This window comes from Melopsittacus undulatus, chromosome 4 (assembly GCF_012275295.1).
Source record: "Melopsittacus undulatus isolate bMelUnd1 chromosome 4, bMelUnd1.mat.Z, whole genome shotgun sequence".
In the NCBI taxonomy this organism is placed as follows: domain Eukaryota; kingdom Metazoa; phylum Chordata; class Aves; order Psittaciformes; family Psittaculidae; genus Melopsittacus; species Melopsittacus undulatus.
In genome coordinates this window covers 13582426-13591153 of record NC_047530.1, presented here as the reverse complement: position 1 = coordinate 13591153, position 8728 = coordinate 13582426, and positions in this window count along the sequence as shown.

Sequence of the window (8728 nt, the reverse complement as noted above, 5' to 3'; positions counted from 1 at the left end):
ACACACACAGAGTGTGTTCCATCCACAACCATTTTGTCTGATCCCAAAAGTTAAGCAGAGTCAGGTCTGGGTCTTGTCTAAGTTTAGACAAGTACATAGGAGCACCAGTAGACTGTTCCCAAGGCTGGACAGTCATGAGTGGCAGGGCATGTGGGACAGTATAGCCGGGTATCTGATCCACTGGGCCCCTCCAGTGCTTTGGAAGCATTGGAGGTGGAAGGCAGCTGTATGGAGTCCCCAGCAGCAAGCTGTAGAACTGCTGAAGGGGACGGTGAATGATTTTGGTGGGCCCAGATACTTCAGGCTATCAGTCCAGAGATGCAACTTAGAGATGTCTCATGATCGAGGGGTGGACTTAAGAGTGATGGTGTATTGAAAATGTGGGATCTGGGCATGACGTGAATGGTATGGAATAAGGGGTGGATAATGTCATGGTTTGAGCATGTTTTGAGGGTGTTTTTTGTTCAAGGTTTTTTTTTTTTTTCCAGCCAGGTGGGAGGGGAGTCCGGGAGGAAGGAGAGACAGGACACCTGACCCAGGCTAGTCAATGAGGTATTCCATACCATAGCACGTGATGCCCAGGATGCATACTGGGAAAGAGAAAAGCTGGAGGGGGGAGCTCGGGAGAAAAATGGAGGAGGGAGCACATGGTGCTCGGCCGGGCAGGGTGGAGTGAGTTATGGGTCGGTGGCTGGTGGGGTGTTGTATTCTTTTCACTTGCTGTTTGCTGTATCATTATTATTTGTAGTAGTAAATGGCAGTAGGGGTTTTGTGTTATGCCTTAGCTATTAAACCGTTCTTATCTCAATCCGTGGGGGCTACATTCTTTGGATTCTCCTTCCTAACTCTCCAGGAGTAGGGGGACTTGGTTTAAACCACGACACTTGTACACAGCTTATACAGTGAGCGTGACCTCTAACAAACAGCTGCTCTCCATCCAACCATGCCCTCAACCACAACTCCCTCCTGAGCCAACACAACATACTAAGTTCAGGTTCATCCCTTTTCAGCTGCCCTTCGGCCTCACCAAACATGTCTTCCAAAGTTTGGTGTCTTGGGGAGAAGTGCTGAGCTATCTGTGCTAGATGGTTACTTTGCAAATGCACAAAACAAAGCTGGCATCCAGAGATTAACCAGGAAGCCAAGGATCAATAAAATATCTGTCCTGAAGCTTTTCTGTTAAACACCTCTCCAGTCAGACTTCTGGCTACTTATTCTTCTGCTGAATGTGCACTGTAGTAGAAGGCAGTATGTGGAGGTTTTCTTTGCAAACACAAGAGTATACAGTTTATTAGCATGGGCAAAATTGAGCTATGTTCTCATTTTGTGTGTCTTCCTCACACTTTTAGTGTCTGCCCCTGAAATGCTTTGGCTTTGGTTTTGGCTAGCAGGCTTATTCAGTCCTTAGATAACATAGATTCTATGTTCAAAATACTGTGAATAATGTAGAAGCTACTATCCCCATTTTAAAGGAGGAGAGAAAGAAAAGCAGCAAAGAGATTAGAACAAGCAGTCATGTAGAGGAGAAAGAGGTTATCTCTGTATAAGCTCACTCTCATGTTGATAGATTTACCATTAAATGTTCTCTGTTTGCTGCAAAGGCTGTAGCTGGTTGGTTTTGGGTGGTTTTTTTGTTTGTTTGTTTTCCAATGCATAACTTTTAAATCAAGACTGGAATTGTAAAAGTTTTGTCCAGAGTTGTGAAAGGGCATCAGTGAAAGATCAGAGTAAAAGCATTTAGAGCATCAAGGGTCCTGTTGTTTTGCTTTTGGGAAAATGTACAGCAAAAAGAGATTAAACAGTCAGCTAAATCTGAATTTTGGTTCTGCTGACCATCAAAACAAACGAGGAGTGAGATTCACAGGCAACTTCCATTCCAGCCATTCTCCTCCAGCTGTTCCTGATTTCCGGAGTATCAGTAGCAGGTGGTACAGGAGATACTGCCATGGTTCACTTGGAGGATATTTTTGAAAGCATTAAAAATTTTCCTTGAACTATTCTGAGCACTGCAGGCAGCACTTTTTTGCCTCAGAAAGGAATGTGGAAACTTGTGTTTCCTCACTACAAGCAAAATACCACTGCCTATCTCTGGCCCTGCATGAGCCAACTAAGCCTCAGTGTAGAATAGGCAGTATGAGTTGAATTCTTGCCCTGGGGAAATCAGAGCTGAGTTATTGTTCCGTAGCATTAGGATTTCATTCAGTGTGAATTGGAGAATAATCAAGGCAAAACTATGAGATCCCAGCCAGCAATATACTTAAGCCCACATCTAAGCTTAAGGTCATGAATAGTTGCAAATCAAATACAAGTACTGCATGTACTGGTCTGAAGCGAATAAAAATGGCTTTATGCATGTACAGTAATAAATTTTAAGAAGGATGATTTTTTTTAAGCTGCCTAACTCCCTGCAGCATTTTGGAGTTTCTGTTTCTAGTTATCTGAAATATGTACATCATGATGAAGAGAGAGTGACAAGATCAGCATTGCTGCAATTTGGTGTGAAACAAGCAAGTGTTTCACTTCCCATTCCAGCTATTCTCCCTCTCTGCCCTCTGAAGGAGTCCTGTTGAAGGGTAAATTTGCCTGTATAGTGTTATATAAGAGAAGTAAGCAACAGTTTCATATGCCACTTTACACTGAATCATTTTTTTAATACGCATTGTAATGTAACTTTAATATAATTAGATTAGTAGTCACAAAATACTTTGCTAGTTCAGTTCCCAGCAACCTGCCAGTGAAGTTAATATAATGAGTAATATGGTGTTAGTTTCCCATTAGATACAAGTGACAGTGATATAAAATCCACTTTTGACAATAAAAGGTTATTATATTGCTGGAATTTTAATTAAAGCACAGTACGAAAAGACCTCGAGAACCTTCCCTCATCTATTCATGTGTAACAAGGCAGGATCAGCTGTACATTTTTGTTCTTAAAAGCCTTCCACGATAACCCTCTCTAGGAGCCTATTGAATGATTTCATTATCTGCACAGTTAACTTTTTTCAGAATTCTTTCAGTCAGTACTTCATATCCACCACACATCTGAAGGAAAGGTGATGGTGTTCAATGTTAGTTGATTCTTTCATAAGCTGAAAAAACTCCAGCATGCTCACTTTTCCATCACAGATTCTGTTTCAAGCCCTCAAGCCCTCCACTCATTGTTGTGTGCTATTCTGCACACTTCTGAATTAGCCCCCATTGTTGGAGAAAAGCCCAAAGCTGACTTCCAACTGGTGCTTCCTGACAGCTAAGAGGAGAGAAAAGGCTGCTCTTCGTGCTCTTTTCCAAAGAGCTCCAGCTGTTCCCCAGTTCTTCTACAGCCTGTATTTGTGTAGCTGTTTGCTCCTTCCTAAGCCTAGCATCATGCTCTCATCCTTAGCAAGGTGTATTTCTGTATTTCTCATGATTCTTCACAACTCTGGCTCTGTCTTTGCAGGCCATCCTGGCATGGCTTTGTCTCCAAATATTAAAAAAAAAAAAAGAAAAAAGAAAAAAGAAAAAAAAATTCTAAACCACTAAAATATTGAAGAATACAGTAGATCTCACAGAATGCCTCTTACACTTCATGGGTGAGCAACTAAGAATTATTCTCTGAAACACTTTGCACTCAACCCTTCATAACTTCATATATACCACATTTCTTTGGCTTTCTTATGACAGTGTCTCATAAAAAGTCTAACTAATGTCCAGACTTACAACTTGCACTGATTCTCCTCTGTCTCAAAGCTTCTTTCCCTGCCATGTAAGCAAATGAAATTGGTTTGACATGATTTGTTCTTGACAAATCCACGTTGACTGTCACTAATCTCCTTGTTTTCTCTTAAATGCTTACAAATTGTTTAGTATTTGTTCCAGGTTTTTTCAGGAAATTGAAGATAAGCTGATGTGTTTATAATTCCCTAACTCCTCCCTCCAACCTTCCACTTGTTTAATAAGTTTCCATCTCCACCTTCTACATCTCCCACAGTTATTAAAGGTACTCCACTGAATATTTCATACCATAGGCAGTCCATCAGCAGAAGAAAAGCAGCAAGTAGCAGAGGACCTTCTTAAAGATTATCATACTTTAATGACCAAATATGCTGACTGATATTTTAAATAGCTTTAGGTATATTATTACTGAGTTTTCAAAAACTGTAGTTCTGGTCTGTTTCTAATGTACAGCTTTCAGCAAGCTCACTTAAAAAGACAGAGAGTCACATGATTTTCTAATATGCTGTAACTACACTCTCCTTTTGCTTCACAGATATAAACCAAACCAAACTGAAGTGGTCAAACTGAGCCTAAAACTTTTGACAGGTATTATTTCAAGAAAGCATGCCTGAATTTCCTCCCAGTGTGCTCCTGTCACACAGTAAGTGGTATGGGTCAGAGTGTGTGGGTGACCAGTTTATGAAAGAGGATCAACATACTGACTTGCTCAAGTGAAAATAACTCCTTGTGCAATATGGAGAGCACCAAACAATGCTGGAAGGAGCAACCAGCTGGATGAGAAAGCCAACCATGTGTAATTCTCACAGAATTTTCCCTTCTGTGCCAGGGACTGTTTTCAGCTGAGATCTTAACTACTGACTTGAGCTTTACAGCTATACATTGAGCTGCTTTCCTGTAATCACATTTGTAGCTACCCCCCGAACCTTTCCCTCTCTGCTCCTTTTTGATAAATGGCTGGGAAGAGAAGAGCTGTCTCCACCTATTTGCAGTGCAGCACATAATTTTAAATTAATAACTCCCCATTAGCCTCACACGCCGGATGCCAAAGTGGAATCAATCCTCTCCTATAAAATAATCTCCAAATAAATATCTCTGCCCTTAAGTACACATTCAATGGGTTTCTAAGCACACATCAAGCCAGGGTTCAACAGAAAAGCAGGGGAGATTCCCTCTGCTCTTGCCATTGTTTCTTTCAATACTAGGGAGGGCTGCTGGTCCTCATAAGCCTGAGAGAAGTGAGAAGAATCTTGGCAGAGTAGTAAAGACAGAAACTCTTCCAGAAAAGCTCCTTATTAGAAGGAGCATTCATGAATGAGGCTATGGTAACACCTTTTACTCCTTCTGCTGAATCATGATTTCTTCCTGTCATTGACAGTAGCATAGAAAACAGAAGTCAGCTCCCAGCTAGACATCAGACATACACAATTTCACCTATATTAGGGGGAAAAGGAAAAAAAAGAAGGAGAAGGAAAAAGAAAAGTAAAAAGAAAATTAAAAAGAAAAGGAAAAGGAAAAAGAAAATTAAAAATAAAAGGAAAAGGAAAAAGAAAATTAAAAAGAAAAGGAAAAGGAAAAGGAAAAGGGAAAGGGAAAAGGAAAGGGAAGGGAAAGGGAAAGGGAAAAGGAAAAGGAGAGGAGAGGGGAGGTGAGGTGAGGGAAGTTGAGGGGAGGGAAAGGGAGGCAAGGCGAGGTAAGGAGAGGCAAGGGGAAGGGGAAAAGTTAAGACCAAGAAATTAAATATTGTCCTGATTGACTGATCCCTTACAGGTATCTGGGTTTTGTTCTGTTTTAACCTGACAAACCTCTCTCCTTGTCATTTCACACTTGGTTTCAACATAGCTACAAAGGTGGAGATGGCAATTCTGCTGCTGTATTGATCTTGACATTACAAGTCCTTGTCTCACACTGAGAAAACGTTATCCTCCCAGGGACTGCTGTCAGAAGAGATGCAGTGACTTCTGTAATTTCCTCTCGTAAAATAAACTTGGTTTGTGACACAGGGTCACGGCTGAGGGAATTGTAGACACGCTGGAGTGCTGTACAACACTACCCCCTTGTGATTTCTCTTGTTACAACACTTTCTTAATCGCATTTTTTCCAGACTGACCATTTCACGTGGAAGACACGAATCCTACTATTAAACAGCCGGTTTCCTCAGTGAAAACTGAACAGTACTACTTGATACACACACATACATTTTTGGTTTTACTGAATCCCTCTTTTCATGTGCCTATAACCTTGTATCATTCTTGTATGATTCTATATTTGCTGTTTCAGGAACTTGAACAGATCTGGTGTTTCCACCTCTGCCAGCACATGTTGCATTTCCTCTCTAAATGCAGAGTTCAGTGCAGAAATTTCAGACTTGCATGTACATCTTTTCTATCATCTTGCATTTATTTGAGCTGCAGAAGACCAAAGCCAAGCTGCTTTAATTGATTGACAGCATCTTTGCCCACACAGTTCATGGCAGGACTCTGAAGAGATCACAGCTCAGCTAGAGCAGCTGATGCAGCCCTGGGGAGATGCCAGTTCAGCTCCTGACCCAGTACAGGTGCACAAGTGCAGCACCCAAAGTGCTAAAGCTGTGGACACTTAGCAGTAGCCCTGCTTGAGCTAGAAGTGTCTGTCATACCCACCACATCTACCTTTGGTTAAACAGATTCTAGCTATGGACAGTGAACTGCTAAAATCAACATCACAACTAGGATGTTCTCAGTTTGGAAGTGGTTCAACAGGTACTGGAAGTGGAACACAAAATCTTACTAGTGTGTTAGTACACAAGAGAGGCTTTTTTCCAATGTACCTGTCACCTTATTGTAGATAACAGAGTGCTTTTATGATAAGTCAGATCATCTTCACCCTCTCTAACATTTTCTGGCACTGGATCATCCTCTTAACACAGATATCACCCTAACATATGGCTCAGACACTCTCAATCACACTGCTGCAGCACAGCAAATGAGAGCAGAATTTCAGTCATCCCTACACTGATGAGACATTTGTTTGCTCTTTCTGTCTAAACTACCCAAGGGCAGTGAACTTAACAGCACTGCCAGTGTGCCAGAACAGTCCTGATCAGGCCCTCAGGTGTCCTTTGATGCCTGAAAAAACACAAAAGCACATTAAAGCCTTGAACAAAATTATGTATGCGAACAACTTCGCAGAGCAGATAGATGCATCTAAAAACAGATCTGCAGAGCAACTGCAGGGCACATAAAGCCAGTATGAATAGAGGTAATATGCATTAATTTTGCTGAATGAAGCTTTGGAAAGCTCTAATATATGGAGCTTTTTAACTCCATAACTCTAAAAGGATTGAGACCCATTTAATTCTCAAAATTTAAGTATTTTTATCATTAATTACCTTGCCTAAAAACCTTATAATTCACTCACTTTCAAACAGGTATTTTACTCTTTCCCTACTTTACTTCAGAATTCAGCAATTCATAAGTGGAAGACTGTAACCACACAGTCTATTTTCTTCCTAATTAAAGAGTCCTGCTACGACTAGTAGAGTAGTTGCTGGATTTTCCTCTTAATTCCAGACCTGTCACTTACTTGAAAAATAACTGTATGTCATGGTTTAAAACCCAACCACAGTCTCCCTATCATCACCACCACCGCCCCCCCCACCCCCCCTGCTCCCGGAGGGATGGGGAGGAGAACCGAAGGAGTGCAACTCCCACGGGCTGCAACAAGAGCAGTCCTGCAGCTAAGATATAACACAAATCACTACTGCTACCACCAATAAAAACAATGATAGAGGAAATAAACAAGGGGTGAGAATATGATACCACTCACTGAAATGAGCATGACCCGGAAGCGCAAACCTGAGCCCTTCCAGCCAACTCCCAGTTACCTCCCCAGGCATGACGTGCTGTGGTATGGAATACCTCTTTGGTTAGTTTGGGTCAGGTGTCCTGTCTCTGCTTCCTCCCAGCCTCCCCTCCTTCCCTGGAAGAACATGAGACTCACAAAGTCCTTGATCAGAGTAAACATTTGAGCAGTAACTACAAACATAGGTGCTATCAACACCGTTCCCAGGCCGAAAGTCAGAACACAGCACAGCTGCCAAGAAGGAGAAAAAAGTGACTGCTACTGCTGAACCCAGGACACTGTAGCAAATAAAAATGAGCAAGTCTTACAACAGTGCTGCAAAGCTTTCATGTGAGAAAAGGAAAAACCCACTCTGCTACATTTTGAGAGGCCATGCATGTGTGTTAATAGTTGCTGCTGTCCAGCTTAAACAGAAGGCTGTGTGAAGACCTCATAGCCACCTTCCAATATCTGAAAGAGGCCTACAAGGATGCAGTAGAGGGACTCCCAATCAAGGGCTGTAGCAATAGGAAAAAGGATTTTAACTGCATTCTAACTGAACAAGTTCAGGTTAGATGTAAGGAAGTTCTTTACTGTGAGGCTGATGAGGCACTGCTATGGGCTGCCCAAAGAAGTTATAAATATTCAAATCTCTGGCAGTGCTCAAGGCCAAACTGGAGAGAGCCTTGGGTAACATGGTCTAGGGTGAGGTGCCCCTGCCCACGGCAGAGGGGTTGGAACTAGATTATTTTAAGGTCCTTTCCAACCCTATTCTATGAATCTCTCATTCTGTGGAGCTGACCATCAAGCACAGCCCCAGAACCCTTTCTACAGCCCACACCCTCACAGATGCAGTGTTTGCATGTTACACGAGAGATTTATTGGCATCTTTGCACAGCAGAAAGCTCCCAGAGGGAATGGACTCTATCAAAGACGAAGAGCAGTCACTTTCCAAATCGTAACATTGTGGCTTCAGCCAGTGAGAGGAGAAAGCAGGGAGAAAGTAATTTTTGTCACCACTGTAGCTGTCAACGGCTGCCATCTCAAAACCATCAAGAGAATGCCACCACTCTTGACAGAGGTCCACTGCACAAGGTTCTTCCTTTCCTTGCAGTGTCCTGCACTGTATTCTTCATTTCCCTCCTGCATGAGGTGGTCCTCATCTGTCCTCAGCTGTCAACACTGCAAACACAGC